The following is a 21,990-nucleotide window of genomic DNA, read 5'->3' as shown; positions in this document are numbered from 1 at the left end:
CATTCGAACCCATGACCTCTGACTCCCAAGCCCGGGCTCTTTCCACTGAGCCGCGCTGCTCTGTGCAGAGAACTGGACTAAGCGCTTGGAATGGACCATTCGGCAACAGAGACAATCCCTATAATAGTAATTGCAGAGACAATTACGGTCTAGTATTGTTAAGTGCTTACTATGTGCAGAGCACTGTTCATTTCCGTATATATATATACACACACACAGGGTAATCAGGTTGTCCCACGTGGGGCTCACAGTTGGTCCCCATTTTCCCGATGAGGTCACTGAGGCCCAGAGAAGTGAAGTGACTCGCCCACAGTCACACAGCTGACAAGTGACAGAGCGGGGATTCGAACCCATGACCTCTGACTCCCAAGTCCGGGCTCTTTCAACTGAGCCACGTTACTATGTGCAGAGAACTGGACTAAGCGCTTGGAATGGACCATTCGGCAACAGAGACAATCCCTTCAATTGTAATTGCAGAGACAATTACGGTCTAGTATTGTTAAGCGCTTACTATGTGCAGAGCACTGTTCATTTCCGTGTATATATATATATATATATATACACACACAGGGTAATCAGGTTGTCCCACGTGGGGCTCACAGTTGGTCCCCATTTTCCCGATGAGGTCACTGAGGCCCAGAGAAGTGAAGTGACTCGCCCACAGTCACACAGCTGACAAGTGGCAGAGCGGGGATTCGAACCCATGACCTCTGACTCTCAAGACCAGGCTCTTTTCACTGAGCCATGCTGCTTCTCTATATATGTTGGCATTTGTTAAGCCCTTACTATGTGCAGAGCACTGTTCATTTCTCTCTCTCTCTCTCTCTATATATATATATGTTGGCATTTGTTAAGCGCTTACTATGTGCACTGTTCTGAGCGCTGGGGTAGATACAGGGTAATCAGGTTGCCCCACGTGAGGCTCATAGTTAATCCCCATTTTACAGATGAGGTCACTGAGGCCCAGAGAAGTGAAGTGACTTGCCCACAGTCACCCAGCTGACAAGTGAGAGAGCCGGAATTTGAACCCATGACCTAATGGTTAAGCACTTACTATGTGCCGAGCACTGTTCTAAGCGCTGGGGTAGATACAGGGTCATCAGGTTGTCCCACGTGAGGCTCACAGTTTAATCCCCATTTTACAGCTGAGGTAACCGAGGCACAGAGAAGTCGCTGCGGGCATTGTCCCTCCCCGTATTGTACTTTCCAAGCACTTAATAATAATGACGATGGCATCTGTCAAGCGCTTACTATGTGCCGAGCACTGTTCTATGCGCTGGGGAGGATGTCAGGTGATCAGGTGGTCCCACGTGGGGCTCACAGTCTTCCTCCCCGTTTTATAGAGGGGGGAACTGAGGCCCAGAGAAGTGAAGTGACTTGCCCAAAGTCACACAGCTGACAAGTGGCTGAGTCGGGATCTCCACCCATGACCTCTGACTCCCAAGCCCGGGCTCTTAGTACAATCCTCTGCACACGGTAAGCGCTCATTAAATAATTATAATAATAATAATGATGGTATTTGTTATGCGCTTACTATGTGCCGGGCACTGTTCTAAGCGCTGGATGATACTAACGATGGCATCTGTTACACGCCTACACTGTTCTAAACGCTGGGATAGATACAAGGTAATCACGTTGTCCCACGTGGGGCTCACGGTCTTCATCCCCATTTTAATAATAATAATAATGTTGGTATTGGTTAAGTGCTTACTATGTGCAGACCACTGTTCTAAGCGCTGGGGTAGACACAGGGGAATCAGGTCGTCCCACGTGGGGCTCACAGTCTTCATCCCCATTTTACAGATGAGGTCACTGAGGCCCAGAGAAGTGAAGTGATTTGCCCAAAGTCACACAGCTGACAGGTGGCCAAGTCGGGATTAGAACCCTGACCTCTGACTCCTAAACCCGGGCTCTTTCCACTGAGCCACGCTGCTTCAGTGACTTGCCCAAGATCACACAGCAGACAAGGGGGTGGGGAGTGGGGATTAGAAGCCACGTCCTCACACTCCCAAGCCCGTGCTCCTTCCACTGAGCCACGCTGCTTCTTCCCTATTATCCGTTTGGGCAAGAGGGGTTCTGCCCAAATCGGTGAGCGCCTACTGGGTGCCAAGCATTGTCCTAAGCGCTGGGACAGATACAAGGTCATCGGGTTGTCCCACGTGGGGCTCACAATCTTAGTCCCCATTTTCCAGATGGGGTCGCGGAGGCCCAGAGAAGTTCGGTGGCTTGTCCAAGGTCACACGGCAGACAAGGGGCGGAGGCGGGATTAGAACCCAGATCCTCTGACTCCCAAGCTCTTTCCACTAGCCACGCTGCTTCCTATGAATGAATGAGGGAGAGCGATCTGAACGACCCGACTCCTTTGTTTCGGACTAAACTTGCTCCACCAGGTGTTGGGATCCGAAGCTGCTCAATATTCCCTGTCGCCAGCCATTCCGGCAGGACACTGTGAGCCCGTCATTGGGCAGGGATTGTCTCTCTCTGTTGCCGAACTGTCCATTCCAAGCGCTTAGTCCAGTGCTCTGCACCTAGTAAGCGCTCAATACATACTACCGAATGAATGATCCGGTCACTACACACGTTACTCCTAACGAAGGATGCTCCTTCGTTACACACGTTACTCCTAACGAACGTCTCCACGGACGAGGGAGGAGGAAGGGGAGAGAAAGAGGAGGGAGAAAGATAAGGAAGGGGAAGGGAGGGGGAGAGAGAAAGAGGGAGAAGGGGAAAGAGGGAGAAAGAGAAGGGAGGGAAGAGAGAGAGAAGGGGAGAAAGGGAAAGAGGAGGGAGAAAGATAAGGAAGGGGAAGGGGGGTGAGAGAGAAAGAGGGAGAAGGGCAAAGAAAGAGGGAGAAAGAGAAGGGAGGGGAAGGGGGGGGGAGAAAGGGAAGGAGAGGGAGAAAGAAGGAAGGGGACAGGACGGGGAGAAAATGAGGGAGAAGGGGAAAGAGAGAGAGGGAGGAAGAAAGGGGAAAGGAGGGGGAGACAAAGAGAGAAGGGGGAAGAGAAGGGAGGAGAAGAGAGAGAGGGAGAAGGAGAGAGAAAGAGGGAGAAGGAAGGGGAAGGGAGGGGGGACAGAAAGAGGGAGAAGGAGAGAGAAAGGGAAAATGGGGGAAAGGAGAGGAAGAGAGAGGGAGAGAAGGAGAAAGAAGAAAGACGAATGAAGAGGAGAGAGAAAGAAGGAGAAAGAGAAGGACGGGAGGGGGAGGGAGAGAGCAAAGGGGAAAGGGAGAAAAGGAAGGGGGAGGGGGAGAGGAAAAAAGAGGAGCGGAGAGGGAGAGAGAGAATGAAGAGGAAGGAAGAGGGATAAATAGAAGGGAGGGAAAGAAGGGGGAAGGGAGGAGTGAGAGAGAGAAGAAAAAAGGAGGGAGAAAGGGAGGAGAAGAAGAGAGAGAAGCAGGGAGAGAGGGAAAGAGAAAAGAGATCGGGATACAAAGGGCGAGGAAGAGAGAAGGAAAAGAAAGAGAGGGAACCTAAACGGCTGATTGAATAGAAAGATTTATCGAATAATGAGGAATGTTTGAAGAATCGTGAGCATCCCCCCCAGAAACTAATCTGGAATGCCTTTTTGTAATAGGAAATTCAGACAGCTCCACCGTCTCTTTGTTAAAATGCCATCAAAGGGACGCTGAGCCCTTACATCTCCCATTCCTAAACAAGAACAGGAGTTTAAAAGCTCAGTGGTGAATACCAGCGTCTTCACCTGGAAGTCCGGGGCTGCGGTCAAAAGGAGGTGGCCGTTGCAGACCCTCAGCCTGCTGGAAAGACCTTTAGCCTTCTCTCGGATGGCTTGAGCCCAGCCCTTCTTTGGCCATGGGAGACGGGCTCTTTACCCACCAAGTGTAAATATTGGCGAGGCCTGCCGGCTGCTTCATTTCCATCCAGTGTCTTTGGGGTAGGGAAAGGGCAACTCTAGGCCAGGAAGCACCTTGTGGACCGTGAATACCTCTCCGTCGGTGACACAGACTCCCTAGCAGGCCGCAGGGAGGAAAGTACCTCAACGGAGCACGTCTGGCCCAGGGTTAGAATTTGGGGGTCGGAGGGGTGGCTCAGCTTGAGCAGAAAGACGAAGGAGGGATTCCCAGGGAAAGTTGAGGAGGGTGGTCACTGACAAGGAGCACACAGAAAAGGTGCTCTGAGCATCCAAGACCTATTAGCAGGCAATACGGTGCCCCGCCCACGGTAAGCACTCGATCAATATGACCGACTGACTGATTCGATACCCAAAACAGAGGCAGAAAACCGACAGCCTTTGGGGGAGAGGGGAAAGAGAAAAAGACGGTGATTTTACACACCCTGCACATTATATGCTGGGTTTAGCCAGGGCCACCCCAATGATGGAAATAAAAGTATCTGGTGGGTGAATTTATTCTTGTATATCCTCTTCTTGAAGCAGGAATCAATCAGTCAGTGCTTGGGAGAGTCCAATACAACAGAGTCGGTAGGCTGGATCCCTGCTCACAAAGAATATACAGCCTAGAAGAGCTTCAGAGATAAGTCTCCTAAATCACCTGCACCCAGATCCTAGTTTCAGACCACAACCCTCTCATGCAGAAATCTGGTGGAAAGCCCGCAATCGTCCTTTAAAGGAGGGTCAATCAATCAATCAGTCATTTATTGAGCGCTGACTGTGTGCCCAGCACCACAGGGGACGCAGCGTGGCTCAGTGGAAAGAGCCTGGGCTTCGGAGTCCGAGGTCATGGGTTCGATTCCCGCTCTGCCACTTGTCAGCTGTGTGACTGTGGGCAAGTCACTTCACTTCTCTGGGCCTGAGTTCCCTCATCTGTAAAATGGGGATTAACTGTGAGCCTCATGTGGGACAACCTGATTAGCCTGTATCTCCCCCAGCGCTTAGAACGGTGCTCTGCACATAGTAAGCGCTTAACAAATACCAACATTATTATACTAAGTACTTGCAAGAGTACGATATAGCAGTTGGTAGGCACGTCCCCTGCTCTCAGCTAGCTTGCAGTCTACGGGGAGGTACAGACATTAATATAAGTAAATTATGGATATGTACGTAAGTACCTAAAATGGGAATTCAGACTGTGAGCCCCAAGTGGGACATGGACTGTGTAACTTGTATCTGCCCCAGTTCTTTGTACAGTGCCTGGCACACAGTAAGTGCTTAACAAATGCTGTATATCTATATCTATCTCTCTCTATCTAGATGTATCTCTATATAGATACCGCTATATCTATCTCTATTTAGATATCTAGATATATCTATCTCTATATATACACATATAAAAGTGCTGTGGGGATGAGAGAGGGGTGAATAAAGGGTTCAAATCCAAGTGCTAGACAATCATCTAGACACTTGAGTCACAGTTATTACACCGCCACCGGCACAGGGCAGGTCTGCAGTTTGATTCCCGGGTGGCTGGGGTGTGTGTGTGGGGGGGTTACCACATACTCAGTGCCCAGGTAATAATGTTGGTATTTGTTAAGCGCTTACTAGGTGCAGAGCACCGTTCTAAGCACTGGAGGAGATACAGGGTCATCAGGTTGTCCCACGTGAGGCTCACAGTTTTCATCCCCATTTTACAGATGAGGTAACTGAGACACAGAGAAGTGAAGTGACTTGTCCACAGTCCCACAGCTGACAAGTGGCAGAGCGGGGATTCGAACCCATGACCTCTGACTCCCAAGTCCGGGCTCTTTCCACTGAGCCACGCTGCTTCTCTGGGGGCTGTGAGAACCCCAAGCTCTAACCCGCCCCTTCCCACCCAGTCACCCCACAAGCAGTCGGGGGTGGAGGGGAGGGCAGAAAATTGCCTGCCGCTGGAACGAATTATCCATATATCAATCGGTGCTGAATAGGTTCTAATACTAAGTAGATCCTATTGAATGAATAATAATAATAGTATTTGTTAAGCGCTTACTACGTGGCAAGCACTGGTGTAAGCGCTGGGAATGAATCTCTTAGCTAGAGCAAGTGGCCAGACCTCCTCAACCGAATGTGGAGTTGAGTCAGATCTAATCCCGGGTCCAATCCCGGCTCCACCGGTTGTTTGCTTCCCTTCCGCAAGTCGCTTCACTTCTCTGTGCCTCAGTTTCCTCATCTGTAAAATGGGGATTAGGACTGTGAGCCCCACGTGGGACAAGGACTATGTCCAGCCTGATTAGTCTGTATCGGCCCCGGCGCTTAGTACAGTGTCTCGCATGTAGTCGGTGCTTAACGAATATCATGATAAAGAAATTACCCAAGAATTTCAGTCAATCGGTGGGATTTATTGAGCGCTTACTATGTGAAGAGCATTGTAAAATAAATAAATAAAATAAATTGTGGTATTTGTTAAGCGCTTACTATGTGCAAAGCACTGTTCTAAGCGCTGGGGGGTACAAGGTGATCAGGTTGTCCCACGCGGGGCTCACAGTTTTTTAATCCCCACTTGACAGATGAGGTAACTGAGGCACAGAGAAGTTAAGTGACTTGCCCAAGGTCACACAGCTGACTAGCGGGGGAGCCGGGATTAGAACCCGTGACCTCTGATTGTACTAAGCGCTTGGGGGAGTACAATAAAAACAGAATAAGAACAGAATCACGAGACACATTCCCTGCCCATTGAGGCCCTCACAGTCTAGAGGGGGAGACAGACGTTAATGTGAATAATTTGAAATAGATGAGTTAAAGATATGTACACTGCTTACATGGCCCAGCTGAAATTAGGTAAGCATTTGCTCACTAGAGTCAGACTCCCATCTGCTCATCCAAACATCCAAGAGTCTGCCCGGATCTCACATCCGACCGATGGGGAAAATCCATCCTGGTAGGATTTCACCCGCTAGCCCGAGGCTTTCAGACCTGCCCAGAGTCCAACCCCGGCGTCACCCACTTGGACATCCCCCTTGCCCCGCCACCGTCTCCTCCCTCGCCTGCCGCTTGCCTTTTTCTTAGCGACACACGGGGGAAGGCTCGCCGATGCAGCTAAAAAAGACAATACAGAAGCAAAGACTTCCACAGAGTCGTTGCGTTGCTGGTTTTCAAGCCTGGGCTCGCGTTCCCTCTTCTGGAGAGAAGGGGACAGGATCCTTAGAGGGAAAACATCTTCAGTGCAACAACGGGGAGGATGTGCTCACAGGTAGGAGAGGGAGGAACCAAGAAGGGGAGAGAGAAATGGGGAGAAAGAGAGGGACACACATGCCCAGGGTGAGGGGGAGAAGGGAATCCCAGTTTGCCCCTCTGAAGGGGAGATTTCGAGGACACCTTGGAGCCTGAAGCTTGCCAGGGGAGAAGCATGGAAATGGGCGTCCTTGCCAAGAAACTATCCAAGGGAGGGGGATGGGTTAATGGGAGGCAGAGGGAGGAAGGAAGGGCAGAGTTCAAGAGATGCTGAACGTAGCCCAGAGAGGCTTGGAACAGAGAAAGGGACAGGCTGGAGAAGGAGGGGAGGGCAAACAAGAGAACAAACAGATTGAACAAGGAAACAGAGAGAGAGAGAAAGTGTGTGTGTGTGTGTGTGTGTGTGTTTGTGTGCGCGCGTCGGAGGGGGCAGGGTTGCGGCGAGAACCACAAGGAAGAGATTGGAAAGAAGGACGAGACACTTTTAATTATTCCTTCTTTGCATTCCAGAAATCAACCTGCCTGTCTCCAGAAACAGGATGGCTGTCAGCTAGACGCTTTCAACCCCTCCGTGCTTTTCTTCAGCTTAATTGGGAATCCTTAAAGCTCCAAGTTAAGCTTTTTTAAATAGAAAAGCAGACATTAAAAGCAGCAGAGGGAAGCGGTATTCCAACCCCCAGCCTGCGCCGTGATGTTTCCTGTAGAATGATGACACCGAGGATGGGTTTCGGAACCACGCGTTCCTCTCCCGGCCCGGGGTCGGTCGTCGGCCGGAGCGCGGCCGCTTCTTAGAGTAGCCCCGGGAACGGACACCCAACCACCGTGCTCCTCCCCGGCGCAGTCGACACCAAAGCCACCCTCCCTGTCCCACCGGCAAGTTTGGCATCATCCGCACCCTTTCGCCGTTGTTCACCTCTCCCGTCCGGCCCGCAGCCGGAACCTGCCGGTTTTGCCAGCTCAAACCTCTCTCGCCCTGGTAATAATAATAATCATGGTACTCGTTAACCGCTTACTACGTGCCGAGCACTGGGGTAGATACAAGTTAGTCAGGTTAGACACTGTCCCTGACCCACATAAGGCTCACACTCGTAATCCCCCTTTGACAGATCAGGTAACTGAGGGCCAGAGAAGTGAAGTGACTTGCCCGAGGTCACACAGCAGATAGGTGGAGGAGCGGGGATTAGAACCCATGACCTTCTGACTCCCTGGGCTCCATCCATTAAGCCACACCGCTCCGGTCTTGCCGTGGCTAGAATTTATCAATCAACCGTACTTGTCGTGCGCTTATTGTGTGCAAAGCACTGGATGATGATGACGAAGACGGTATTCGTTAATAATAAGGTTGGTATTTGTTAAGCGCTTACTATGTGCAGAGCACTGTTGTAAGCGCTGGGGTAGATACAGGCTCATCAGGTTGTCCCCCCTGGGGCTCACAGTCTTCATCCCCATTTTGCAGAGGAGGGAACTGAGGCACAGAGAAGCAAAGTGACTTGCCCACAGTCACACAGCTGACAAGTCGCAGAGCCGGGATTCAAACTCATGACTTCTGACTCCCAAGCCCGGGCTCTTTCCACTGACCCACGCTGCTTCTCTAAGCACCTACTATGTGCCAAGCACTGTTCGAAGCACTGAGGCGCTGAGGTAGATACAAGGTAATCGGGTTGTCCTACTCGGGCCTCACAGTCTTAATTCTCATTTTACAGATGAGGTCACTGAGGCGCAGATAAGTGAAGTGGCTTGGCCAAGGTCACGCAGCAGACAAGCGGCGGAGCCGGGATTAGAACCCACGTCCTCTGACTCCCAAGCCCGTGCTCTTTCCACTAAGCCACGCTGTTTCTCTGAGCGCTGGACCGAGCGCTTGGGAGAGTACAGTGTAACAGTATCAACATTACCGTGTGCTCAATAAATACGATCGGTTGATTGGTATAACAGACTTGAAAGACACCATCCCTGCCCACAGTGAGCTTCCAGTCTAGGGAGGATAGAAAATTGCATCGTCCTCCTCACCTGGCCTCTCAGCTTCCAGCCTTAACCGACTCCAATCTATCCTACGTGTCGCCGCCCGGATAATAGCAATAATACCAGTAATAATGACGAGCACATATACAAGATAATAATAATATTGGCATTTGTTAAGCGCTTACTATGTGCAGAGCTCTGTTCTAAGCGCTGGGGTAGATACAGGGTCATCAGGCCGTCCCACGTGAGGCTCACAGTTGATCCCCATTTTCCAGATGAGGTCACTGAGGCCCAGAGAAGGGAAGTGACTCGCCCACAGTCCCACAGCTGACAAGTGGCAGAGCCGGGAGTCGAACTCATGACCTCTGACTCCGAAGCCCAGGCTCTTTTCCACCGAGCCACGCTGCTTCCCAAGATGATTAGGTGGGACGTAGTCCCTGTCCCATCTGGGCCTCGCCCTCTAAGTAGAACAGATACTGAATCCCCATTTCACAAAAGAGGAAACCGAGGCCCAGAAAAGAGAAGCGGCGCGCCCGAGGTCACGCGGCAGACAAGTGGCGGAGCCAGGAGTGGAACGCTGAACCTCTGACTCCCTCGCCCGGGATCTTTCCACTAGGACACGCTGCTTCTCTCTTCTCCCTTGGAAGTGCGGAGAGGGAAGCTGGAATCTCGCCTGAGGAAGGAGCCACTGAACGACCTCAGCACACCACAGCCACCTTTAGCACTCACGACAACTTACGCATATTTATCAGTTCATCCTTCCGGATTTCTGCCGCCGACAGCCGCAGAACTCCTTCTTCCTCCTCCTCCGACTCTTTGCGAATGAGCTGTCCCTCCGTCTCTCCTTCCCTTCCCCCACAGACTGTCTGGGCCTTTGAGGGAAACGGCTCTGATCCAATGAAGCAGGGTGGCCCAGCGGAGAGAGCACGAGCCGGGGAGTCGGGAGGACCTGGTTTCTAATTCCCGCTCGGCCACTTGTCCGCGAGGTGACCCCGGCCAAGTCGCTTCACTTCTCTGGGCCTCAGTTCCCTCATCCTTAAGGATCAGCTTGCCAAACTAACTCCCTTCCCCTCTTCAAAGCCCTCTGAAGAGCTCACCTCCTCCAAGAGGCCCTCCCAGACTGAGCCCCCTTGTCCCTCTGCTCCTCCTCCCCTTCCCTCCCATCTCCTGCCCTTTTCTCTCCTCCCTTCCCCCCCTCAGCACTGTGCATATTTATATCTATTCTTTATTACCCTATTTATTTTGTTAATGAGATGCATAGCTCCATGATTCTCTTTACCTTGATGATGTTGTCTTGTTTTGTTCTGTTTTGTTTTGCTGTCTGCCTCCCCCGTTTAGGCTGTGAGCACTGGGCAGGGACTGTTTCTATCTGTTGCCGAACTGTACCTTCCGAGCGCTCAGTCCAGTGCTCTGCACGTAGTCAGCGCTCAGTAAATACTCCTGAATGAATGAATGACTATCCCCTCAGCCGCTCACCACCACCGCTCAAAACTTGGGGCAAAACTGTGGGCCAACTCCTATTGCCATCCTGGTTTTTCTCATCATCGGGGGCGTTTCCTGAGTGCCTACTTTGGTGCAGAGCACTGTACTGGGCGCCTTTGGAAGCAGCGTGGCTCAGTGGAAAGAGCATGGGCTTGGGAGCCAGAGGTCATGGGTTCGTATCCCAGCTCCGCCACTTGTCAGCTGTGTGACTGTGGGCGAGTCACTAAACTTCTCTGTGCCTCAGTTGCCTCATCTGTAAAATGGGGATGAAGACTGTGAGCCTCACGTGGGACAACCTGATCACCCTGTATCTCCCTCAGCGCTTAGAACAGTGCTCTGCACATAGTAAGCGCTTAACAAATACCAACATTATTATTATTATTATTATTGCTGAGTTCTCTACTGGGTTCCTTCTCTGGGCAGAGCACTAGAGTGAGCATTGTGTTGGGCACTTTTTATGTGCAGAACGCTGGAGTGAGCATTACACCGACACCTTCTGTGTGCAGAGCACTGGGCGGAGGCCTCACTGTGGGTAGCGCTGTACTGAGTGACCACTGGATCCAGATGTTCCGGGCTCCGACCAGAGGTGGAGAAACCTAGACTGTAACCTCGTCGTGGGCGGGGAACGTGACTGCCGACTCTGTTGAATTGTACTCTCCCAAATGCTCAGTACAGTGCTCTGAGCACAGTAAGCGCTCAATAAATGCCACTGATTAACTGGTTGATTAACTGATGTACGGGGTACTTGAGAACATAAAATAGAGGTAAATTCATCCCCAGCCCCTTAAGGAGTTTACAATCTAAGACAGACGCAAGCAGAGCAAGGTGTTGACGCTCTGACAGAAAAAAGAACATTAGTAGAGAAACAAATTAATTTACCAAATGTAATCGGTTAAATACAGAAATATATAAATAGGCAGGAAATAGATAAAAACCCATTTGCTGAAGCTAGGAATTGGCTGTCGTGAAGGAGAGGGTGGGAATTAAGCGCAGTAAGCTCTGAATACCGTTAACTGATCCATCGTTCATTCAGTTGTATTTACTGAGCGCTTACTGTGTGCAGAGCACTGTACTAAGCGCTTGGGAAGTGCAATTCAGCAACAGATAGAGACAGTCCCTGCCCATAATGGGCTCGCAGTCTAGAAGGGGGGAGACAGACATCAAAACCAGTAAGCAGGCATTATTATAAATAAAAAGAATTATAGATCCATACACATCATTAATAAAAATAAAGAGAATTATAATTATAAATATGTATATATAATATACCATTCATTCAGTCATCTTTATAAGCGCTTACTGTGGGCAAAGCGCTGTACTAAGTGCTTAAACACCATACTGAGTGTTTATGAACGCTTATGATCGCTTATGAACGCGATCATGAGCATTAAAAAAATAAATAAAAATAAAAAACCACTAGTCACGTCCAAAACAGTCCTGCCCATGACCTCTGGTTAGGAGCTTTCTGTATGTAGGGAAAAGCCTGGGGGACTCGAGCTTCCATTTTGAACCAAAATGGAATGATTATAAAAATAGCCAGAGCCATTATCATTGTTCTCTGGTTCATAACTTAAACATTGCCACAGAGATAGGCTTCTTTTTAATACTTTGCAAAGAAAATTTACTACGAAGCTAAGATATTTGGTGCCGGGCAGAAAGGCAGAGCAAATGTTTATAGCCATCTTATAAATCCAGGAAAATAGGGGATTATAATGGAAATGCTGACACCATCTTAACTAGAGCAGTGCAAATCCCATCACTATAACAATATTGTAATCTAATATACTTGTCCTGGGGCGGACGGGCCCTTGATTACAGGTCTCAAAACAACCTTCCGGAGCTTCAAAGTGCGTAATTATTCTGCATTCTTCCCGCTGCTCAAAAAACGTCTCAAATGTGCTCCAAAATATTTCTTTTTTTCTGAAAGGCTAGACTCCCCTTCTTGCCACCTTCGCGCGACACGTCCGACCTCTGAGACATTTGAAAGAATCATTCATCTCATGTTTTTTTTGCCTTTTGGGTGGGGGAGGAGGGTGGTGTGGGGGAGGCGGAAGACTTCGTTTTCCCCGTATTTTCTCAGTTACCTTGCCAAAGCCGGTCCCCTGGAGAGAGTCGTGTGTTTACCTTGACAGGTGCTAGCGAGAGATGGCGCGTCTCTGTGGAATTGCTCCCGGTTACTTGGAGGAACGGCAGAAAGCATTGAGTCTGCAAACTAATGAACTCCCCTTATTGCATTCTAAGTAAAATCCGCCACGCGGTGAGGAGGATTAATCCGCTAATGTCTTCCTAATGAAGCTTTCATTAGGCATATGGTGTGGTCTTCTTGTCTTTGCTGCGCGAACACGTGTAAGGGTTTAAGATTTGAGGCTTCCGGGGGCCGCTCGGGTTGGACGGGCCCAGGGGAGAGGCCGGAGGGGTTTTCCTCCACCATTTTGTCTTGGTTCGGTGGGGAAGGTGAGGAGATTGGGAAGGCCTGATTTCCCTGCTGTCTTGGGGAATTGGCGTGACCGAGGAGTGGAGAAATCAATCAGTCAATCAATGATATTTACGTGGTTGCCCATCCCCCTCTGCATCAGACAGAAGCTCCTCGCCGTTGGCTTTGAAGCCCTCAATCACCTTGCCCCCTCCTACCTCACCTCACTACTCTCCTACTACAGCCCAGCTTGCGCGCTTTGCTCCTATAAAGCCGCACTTCTCGCTGTCCCTCCATCTCGCCTATCTCACCGCCGAATCTTGCCCTCGTCCTGCCTCTGGCGTGGAACACCTTCCCTCCTCATATCCGACAGTGACTCCACCTTTCAAAGCCTTAATGAAGGCTCATCTCCTCCAAGAGGGCTTCCCTAAACGCTCTTTTTCTCTTCTCCCACTCTCTTCTGCGTCGCCCTGACTTGCTCCCTTGATTAATCCCCCCTCCCAGCCCCACACCGCTTATGTCCCTGTCACTTATTCATTTCTATTAACGTCTGTCTCCCCCTCTACAATGTAAATTCACTGTGGGCAGGGAATGTGTCTGTTCTATTATACTCTCCCAAGTGCCAGTACAGTGCTCTGCACGGAGTATGTGCTCAATAAATACCAGTGACTGAGCAGAGCGCCGTGCTCAGCCCTCAGTGCTCAGATTGGATCGGAGAATTAGCAGACGTGTTAATAATAATAATAATAATAATAATGTTGGTATTTGTTAAGCGCTTACTATGTGCAGAGCACTGTTCTAAGCGCTGGGGTAGACATGGGGGAATCGGGTTGTCCCACGTGGGGCTCACAGTCTTCATCCCCATTTTACAGATGAGGGAACTGAGGCACCGAGAAGTGAAGTGACTCGCCCACAGTCACACAGCCGACAAGTGGCAGAGCTGGGATTCGAACTCATGAGCCCTGACTCCAAAGCCCGTGCTCTTTCCACTGCGCCACGCTGCTTCTCTAGCCCGCAACAAGCTGACAGTCCTCTGCTTTCATCCCTGAGGAATAATTACCATTTTCACTCTGCTCGCACATAGAAGGTGGGAGAGGAACTTTGTCCTTCGTGGTGAAATGATTTTTTTAATGGTCTTTTTAAATTGTGGTATTCGTTAAGCACTTACTATGTGCAAATCACTGTTCTATGCGCTGAGCGATACAAGGTGATCGGGTTGTCCCACGTGGGGCTCACAGTTTTAATCCCCATTTGACAGATGAGGCAACTGAGGCACAGAGAAGTTAAGTGACTTGCCCAAGGTCACACAGCTGCCTAGTGGCGGAGCGGGGATTAGAACCCGTGGCCTCCGACTCTCAAGCCCACGCTCCTTCCACTGAGCCACGCTGCTTCTCTAAGCCCTTAACTACGTGCCAGACACTGTACTAAGCACTGGGGTAGATACAGGATCATCAGGTCGGACACCTCCCTCTCCTAAATGGGGCTTACAGTCTTAATCCCCAATTTAGACGAGGTAACAGAGGCCCAGAGAAGTCAAGTGAGCAGCCCAAGGTCACACAGCAGGCCTGGGCTCTACCCACTAGGCCATGCTACTTCTCACTCATTAGGGGTATCAGGAGTCCCCATTTTGGGTGGGGGCCTTCTCCACCTCTGTCACGCTCTGCACCTAGTAAGCGCTCAATAAATAGGATTGAATGAATGAATAAATGAATAACCACCCTGTCCGATGTGAGGCTCATCCTCTCGATCCCCATTTTACAGATGAGGTAATGGAGGCACAGAGAAGCAAAGCGACTTGCCCAGGGTTACAGAGCAGACAAGCGGTGAAGCCGGGATTAGAACCCATGACCTCCTGCCTCCCAGGCCCGGGCTCTATCATCTACTCCATGCTGCTTCTCAAGATGGGATGAGAATCCCGGTCTCCTGAGGCCACCCTGCCTCCCACTGATGAAAACGGAAGCTGCTTACAAACACACACTTCCCTCTCTCCCTGAATCACCTCCGGGAAATCGCCGGCTGAGTTAGAACAGGAGGCCCCAGAAGGCCTCGAGGTGCACACGTTATCTGCTTTGACACCTTTAATCAAATCCTTAATTTCCCTTTTCACTTCCTCATGTAGACTGTAGCCCAACCTCAGCGTCTTCCAATACTGACATGAAACTCAAACTGAATCTCAACCACCATGTGGTTGAGGTTTTTTCTTATTTATTGGTTTTAAATATTTACTTGAGCAACGTTCACTCAATCGTATTTATTGGGAGCTTATTTGTGTGCGAAGCGCTTGTACTAAGCAACAGTACAAGCTCCCAGAGGAAGAGCAGAGATCCCACGGTCTGTGATGGATCAATGGTACTTACTGAGCGCTTCCTGGGAGTCGGGCACCGTACTAAGCGTTTGGGTGGCTTCCGCCTTCCCTCAAAGTCGGGATGGCTTCTGCCTCTGCACGCAGGAGCAGCCAGAGACAGTGAGGAAGCGATGGATCATGAAGAAAAGCAATTTCCTCCTCGAGGGACTGAGCGGCACCTCCTTTTGTACTGCTAAATCGGAGTTTTTGTCATTTTTTTTCAAGTCTAGTGATTTTTACAAATGTAAACAAACAGCCCCCCTGCCCCAAACACATTATTTTCTTGACCAATCGATAAAAGCACCACTAAAACCCATTTCTGTAGCCCCATCCCTGAGCGTGAGGAGTAAGGCAGCTAGAGAAATCCGTCCGTTTCCCCGGCTCACGATAATTACCGTAACGAGGACGACGGATTTGCAATGATGCATAAGGGTTTTTTCATCCTTTCTTCTGGGACAAACACAGGTGATTTTCAAAACCGGAGCGGCGCACGTTAGTCTGTGTCGGAAAATTGCGAGTGACGCATATCTCCGCGAACGGTTTCCTACCTCCTCGCGGCGCCGCAAAATTACCGGCGATTGTCGGAGGGGACCGGGTTGGAATGGAGAGAGATGGGGTTTTGGGGGTGGAGCGGAGGCTTGGATTCTGGGGCAGGGTACACGCCCAAAGTTTGCATTCGTTTTGGGGGAACGGATCCATTCATTCAGTTGTATTTATTAATTTATTAATTACAGTGGTCTACACGCGGTAAGCGCTCAATAAATATGATTGAATGAATGAATGAATGAGCGGTCGGCTCGCGTGGCCTCGGAAAACCGCACTGGCGGAAGATTGATAGCGATTCCCGCTCACCAAATCACATCCCTGTCACCGCTCTCTCCCGCCGGCCTGATCCCGGCTAGGGGATTGCCTGAGGGGGACCACGGTGCTTCTGGAGGACGTCTGTCTTTCCCCTTGCTTATTTTTACTTCTTTTTAAATAGGGTTCGTTAAGCGCTTACTACGTTCCAGGCACGGGACCAAGTGCTGGAGTAGATACGGGCTAACCTGGTCGGATACAATCCCGGTCCCACTAGGGGCTCATGGTCTTCATCACCATTTTATAGGTGAGGGAACTGAGGCCTTGTGAAGTGACTCGGCCAAAGTCACCCAGCAGACGGGTGGCCGAGCCAGGATTAGAACCCAGGTTCTCTGACTCCCAGGCCTGGCAGGGCGGAGTGGATAGAGCACGGGTCTGGGAGTCAGAACGGTATGGGTTCTAATCTCGGCTCCGTCACTTGTCCGCTGGGTGACCTTGGGCTAGTCACTTCACTTCTCTGGATCTCCGTTACCTCATCTGTAAAATGGAGATTGAAACCGTGAGCCCCATGTGGGACAGGGGCTGTGTCCAATCCGATATGAATAAATTCATCCCCGCACTTACTACAGTGCCTGGCACGTAGTAAGCACTGAATACGGCAATCATTATTATCATTATTATCCTCTAGGCCGTGTCACTTCTCTATTCTCTTGGAGGTGGGTTTGGGAAAAGTCCCAGCACCTTTGGCTTTCTTCGCAAATGTCCTGGCAATATTGATTAGAAATGAAAAACGAGGTGGTCTGTTTATGATCACCTGATTACACCCGGTGACTTCTGAAAGCCCTCAGCGACTGATCACAAGAACCGGGCGAAATGACTGCATCGATAGCTTACCTCTAAACTGTAAAGCTCCTCCTCTTAGACCGCAATCTCTCTGTGGGAGGGAATGTGTCTACCAACTCAGCCGTATCGCACTCTCCCAAGCGACCAGTACGGCGCTCTGCATGCAGTAAGCGCTCAAAAAGCTCCGTTGACCGATCGATTGTTCAACCGTCACGCTAGACTAAAACCCGCAACCAGGCAGGCTGAGTCGTAACAAGCAAAAAGGAAAAAAAAAAAACAAGCTTAGAGAACCTCGCTATCATTCTAAAACTAGTAATGATAGGAAGTTCTTACTGTGTGCTAAGCACAGAGCTCAGTGCTGGAGCAGGATCAAGACCATTCATTCAATCATTCAATCGTATTTATTGAGCACTTACTGCACGCAGGAACCTCTAGACCCAGACCCCCCCCCATTCTAGATGATGGATGAGACATGCCAAATGATTTTAAGAATGACAAACTGGCTGAATTTTCCGCTTCCCGTCCCTCGGGGAAGGTGGCAAGTGGCTTGTCACAGACACCAGTAACTTCTATTTCTATGCGAAAGGAAGAGGGAAGATAATTTCTCTGTGCCTCAGTTATCTCATCTGCAAAATGGGGATTAAGACTGCGAGCCCCATGTGAGACGGGGACTGAGTCTAGCGCGATTAGCTTCTATCTATCCCAGTGCTTAGATCCGGGCCTGGCACGTAGTAAGCAAATCAATAATGATAATAATAATGATAAGAATTTCAATAGCATTTCAATGCCTACTGTGTGTCAAGCATTGTACTAAGTACTGGAGCATAGGCAAGGCAGTGGGTTTGGACACAGCCCCTGTCCCGTGTCGGACTCCGATCTAAGTAGGATTGCATCCCCATTTTACAGATGAGGTAACTGAGGCCCAGAGAAGGGAAGTGACTCACCCAAGGTCTCACGACAGACAAGTGGCAGAGCTGGGATTAGCACCTAAATCCTCCGACTCCCAAGCCCGGGTTCTCTCCAGTAGGCCACACCGACGATGCCCGTTTCAGAAGAAGCGGCCACGGAGTGATGGGTAGAGCCCGGGCCTGGGAGTCCGAAGGTCGTGGGTTCTAATCCTGCATTTGCCAGTGTCTGCTGTGCTTTAGGCAAGTCACTTCACTTCTCCGTGCTTCATCTCCCTCATCTGTAAAATGGGGGTTGAAACTGTGAGTCCTACGGGGGACAGGGACTGTGCGCAAACTGATTTGCTTGTTCCCAACCCCAGCGCTTAGTACAGTGGCTGGCACACAGTAAGCGCTTAATGAATACCACAGTTATTAGTATTACTATTACTGCCGTGCATGCAGCAGGCGTGGTCAGCCTTGTCTTCTATTCTGTTCTTCCTCCTCCTCTGATTCTGAGCCCCATGTGGAACATGGACTGGGTCTGACCTGACCATCTTGGATCTACCCCAGCATTCTGTGAAGTGCTTGGCCCAGAATAGGTGTTTCCCAGACACAGTTATTAACAGTAATACTTATGGTATTTGTTACGTGCTTACTGTGTGCCAGGCACTGTACTGAGCGCTGGGGTGGACACCAGTAAATCAGCCTCACACAAAGATTGAGCCTGAAAACCCCTTGAAAATATTGGCTAGCGGCTAAGGTTTTGTTATTCGGCGGTTCCCCCCCCCACCCCCATTTCTGATATTAGGTAAATGTTGATTCACATCCTACCTCCTTGATTAAATTCTTGGAAACCATGAAAACAATTTCTGCCTCCATTTCGACTTTATTTCTTTTATACTCTCCTGACAGGTAATAACCGCTTCGCATGCCTCATTGGTGACCTCTCTTCCAATTAAGGAGTTCTGTTAACGAGCTGTAAAATGGACTCCCCTAGTCCTCCAAGCCTTTCAATTGCCCCTCAATACGAAAGGCGTATATCCCTCCTCTTTCCCTCCCATTTCCCTCCCACACACACCTTCTGTGCTCTCCTTTCAGTACTGCAAAGGAGCAGAAGTCAGAGCTTGAAGCGGTCATCAGAACGGGCCCGCTTCTGCCCACGGGGGCTAATCCCACCAGTCAGCCCTCGAACCCACAATAGGTCCGACCCACCCAGGAACCCTGCCTTTTGACCCTGGTCCACTAAGACCCATTTGATTGTAAGCGCCTTCTGGTCAGAGATTGCATCTTTTTACCTCAGCTCTTTGCCCCCAGTGGGTATTCTGCATTCTGCACCTGGTGGGCATCCAGTACAGCCCTCCGCACCCAGTAGGCTCCCAGTTCAGAGTTTTGCACCCAGCAGGCATCCGGTACAGTGGTTTGCACCCAGCAGGTTCCCAGTACTGCGGTTTGCATCCAGCAGGCACCCAGTACAGCTCTCTGTACCCAGCAAGCACCCAGTACAGAGTTGTGCCCCCAGCAGGTGCCCAGAACAGCCCTCCGCATCCTGCAGGTGACTAGTACAATGTTCTACACATGGTTGACCCTCTCCCCCTTTTAGAATGTGACCCCGCTGTTGGGCAGGGATTGTCTCTATTACTGAATTGTCCATTCCAAGCGCTTAGTACAGTGCTCTGCACACAGTAAGCGCTCAATAAATACGACCGAATGAATGAAAGAATGAATGAAAAATTGCAGATGAAAGAGCCACAGGTTGTCCTTCAAAGGAAGAGCATTTTCCTTTTGGCACATTCACTGGACTCACTGAGAGCCCGGAGCTGATCGTGGTCAGATCCAAATGCCGGGGAAAGACTCGAGAGAGTTGGGGACAGGGAGAATGGCGGGAGAGAAGAGATAGAGAGGGGAAGAGAGAGGGGGAGAGATGGAAAGAGAGATGAGGGAGAGAGAGAAATGGAGGGAGAGATGGGAAGGGAGAGACATGGAGAGAGAGGAAGGGAGAGACATGGAGGTGGAGGGAGAGGAAGGGAGAGACATGGAGGGAGAGGAAGGGAGAGACATGGAGAGAGAGGAAGGGAGAGATGTGAAGAGAGAGAGGAGAGAGAAGGAAAGGGAGAGAGAGAAATGGAGGGGGAGAGAGAGGGAGGGAGGGAAACAAAGAGAGATGGAGGGAGAGACAGAGAAGGAGGAAGAAGGGAGAGGGAGGGAGGGAAAGAGAGAGAAGAAGTGAGATGTGGGCATGTCTAGGCCTCACCGACAATGCTCCCATTATCCCCCGGGGCAGGGATAACTGTCTGGGCAATAGCATCTTCTGTCCTGGCTGTGGGGAGAAGCAGGTGGGATCCACCAATGGGCTTGGCAAATTCAGATACAACACAGATGACGTGGCAGCAAGGCTTCCAGAACTCGGGTCCGAGATTCCTTCGTTAGTCCTATTCACCGAGCTCCGGCCGTGTGCGGAGCATTGTGCTGAGTGTTTGAAAAAGTACACTAGACTTAGATCCCTGGCCTCAAAGAATATACAATCTCCAGATAAAACTCTAACGGTTCATTCTCTAAAGACTTATAAAGTCTTAGATTGAAAGCCCCATGTGGGAGAGGGAATGTGTCCAATCTGGTTATCTTTTATCTACAATGTTTGGCAGATACTAAGCGCTAAACAAGTGCTATTATTATATGATAGACGTCTAGCCTGTAAGCTTGCTGTGGGCAGGGAACGTGTCTACCAACTCCAACTCCTAAGTGCTTAACACAGGGCTCTGCCCACAGTGAGCGTCATTATTATTACGCTTATCATCCTTATTAAAGCCACAATTTCAACGGGAAATCATTTCGTATTCAAGCGTCGATCAGATTTCATTTATTTTTCACACAGAGACTGACACTTCTGGTTGCTTTTAGTCTCTTCCTCCTCTCAATCCGCACACCGTCTACAATCCCTACACATTTAGTTCATGTCACTATAGTAACTATCGAAGTAAATGCCTGGCTCCTCTCCAGAAGAAATGGCTAAAAATCCTCTGATGATGTGCCGTGGCTCTAAGAATCGCAACGGTTTCTTCCAAGAGATACCGTCTAGATGAAGAAAGGCTTTGGACCCTGTAAACATGTTAGACCATAGCTCCTCTGTGAATGTTTGAGAATATTCTGTATTCCTGATGTCCTAATATCCTGTCTGTTGTTAGGGTCTTCTAAAACCTTTGTACTCCTGACATCTGGGGACCCCAAAATGGGAATTTTGCGGTTCATCACATGATATCTAACGACCTATCGTAGATCGGCCTTTATCTCCAGAACATTACGTCGATTTCCGATCCCCGAAAGTCTGAATCGAAATGCTTGGGATGCTGATTTTTTTTCTTTCAAAAAATGGTTTTATGGCTCTGCAAAGACTTCAAGGATGTGCCTGTCGGTGGGTCCTAAACATTTTTGCATTTCTGGAAAAGGCCGTGGGCCGGCGGAGCCCCTTCCGACGGATCTCTGCCGCGGTGGAAAGGCGGTTTTCAGCAGGGCCTGTGGAGGAAGGGGAAGACTGCCCAGTCTGACTTATGTAGCTGGGGATTGAGCTATGGTGGGCCTTAGGAAAGAGAAGGGCCCTGGCTGGGAATGTGTGCATGGCTGGGGGGTCTCTGGATGGGGGGAATCTCTGCACAGAGATTCCCGATGGGCTCCCGGCACGGAGCGTCTGTTCCGAGTCTCTGGATGGAGTCAATGGACAGAATCTCTGCATGGAGTCCCTGCACAGAATCTCTGGATGGGGTCTCTGCACAGTATCTCTGCTGGGAGTCTTTGGATGGGGTCTCTGCTCGGAGTCTCTGGACGAAGTCAAGTCTCTGCACGGAGTCTCTGCTCAGGATCTCTGCAAGAAGTCTCCGCACGGGGTCTCCGCACAGACTCTCCGTTCACAGTCTCCCTAAGGAATCTCCACCCGCCTTACTGGCCCTGAAGGTACCCACTGACAATCAGTCAATGAATGGTATTTAGCGAGTGCTTACTGTGAGCAGAGCACTGTACTGTGAGTTTGGGAGAGTACAACAATTCATTCATTCGTTCGATCATATTTTTTGAGCACTTACTGTGTGCAGAACAACACAACAGGCACTTTCCCTGCCCACCACGAGCTTTTAATCTAGAGGGGGAGACAGATGTTGACTCTATCTATGCCGCCGTTACCCTGGAGTTCAGAGGTACTGTCAGGGAAA

At 50.1% G+C, this 21,990-nt stretch overlaps 1 protein-coding gene across 23 annotated transcripts in view; it reads right to left on the bottom strand.

Annotated features, from left to right (window-relative positions):
• The window catches only part of NRXN1 (neurexin 1), a 637,736-nt gene that overhangs the window by 189,002 nt on the left and 426,744 nt on the right, over window positions 1–21,990 (bottom strand). The window lies entirely within an intron of this gene.

Source organism: Ornithorhynchus anatinus, chromosome 9 (assembly GCF_004115215.2).
Source record: "Ornithorhynchus anatinus isolate Pmale09 chromosome 9, mOrnAna1.pri.v4, whole genome shotgun sequence".
NCBI lineage: Eukaryota > Metazoa > Chordata > Mammalia > Monotremata > Ornithorhynchidae > Ornithorhynchus > Ornithorhynchus anatinus.
This window is presented reverse-complemented; position numbering and strand designations above follow the sequence as displayed.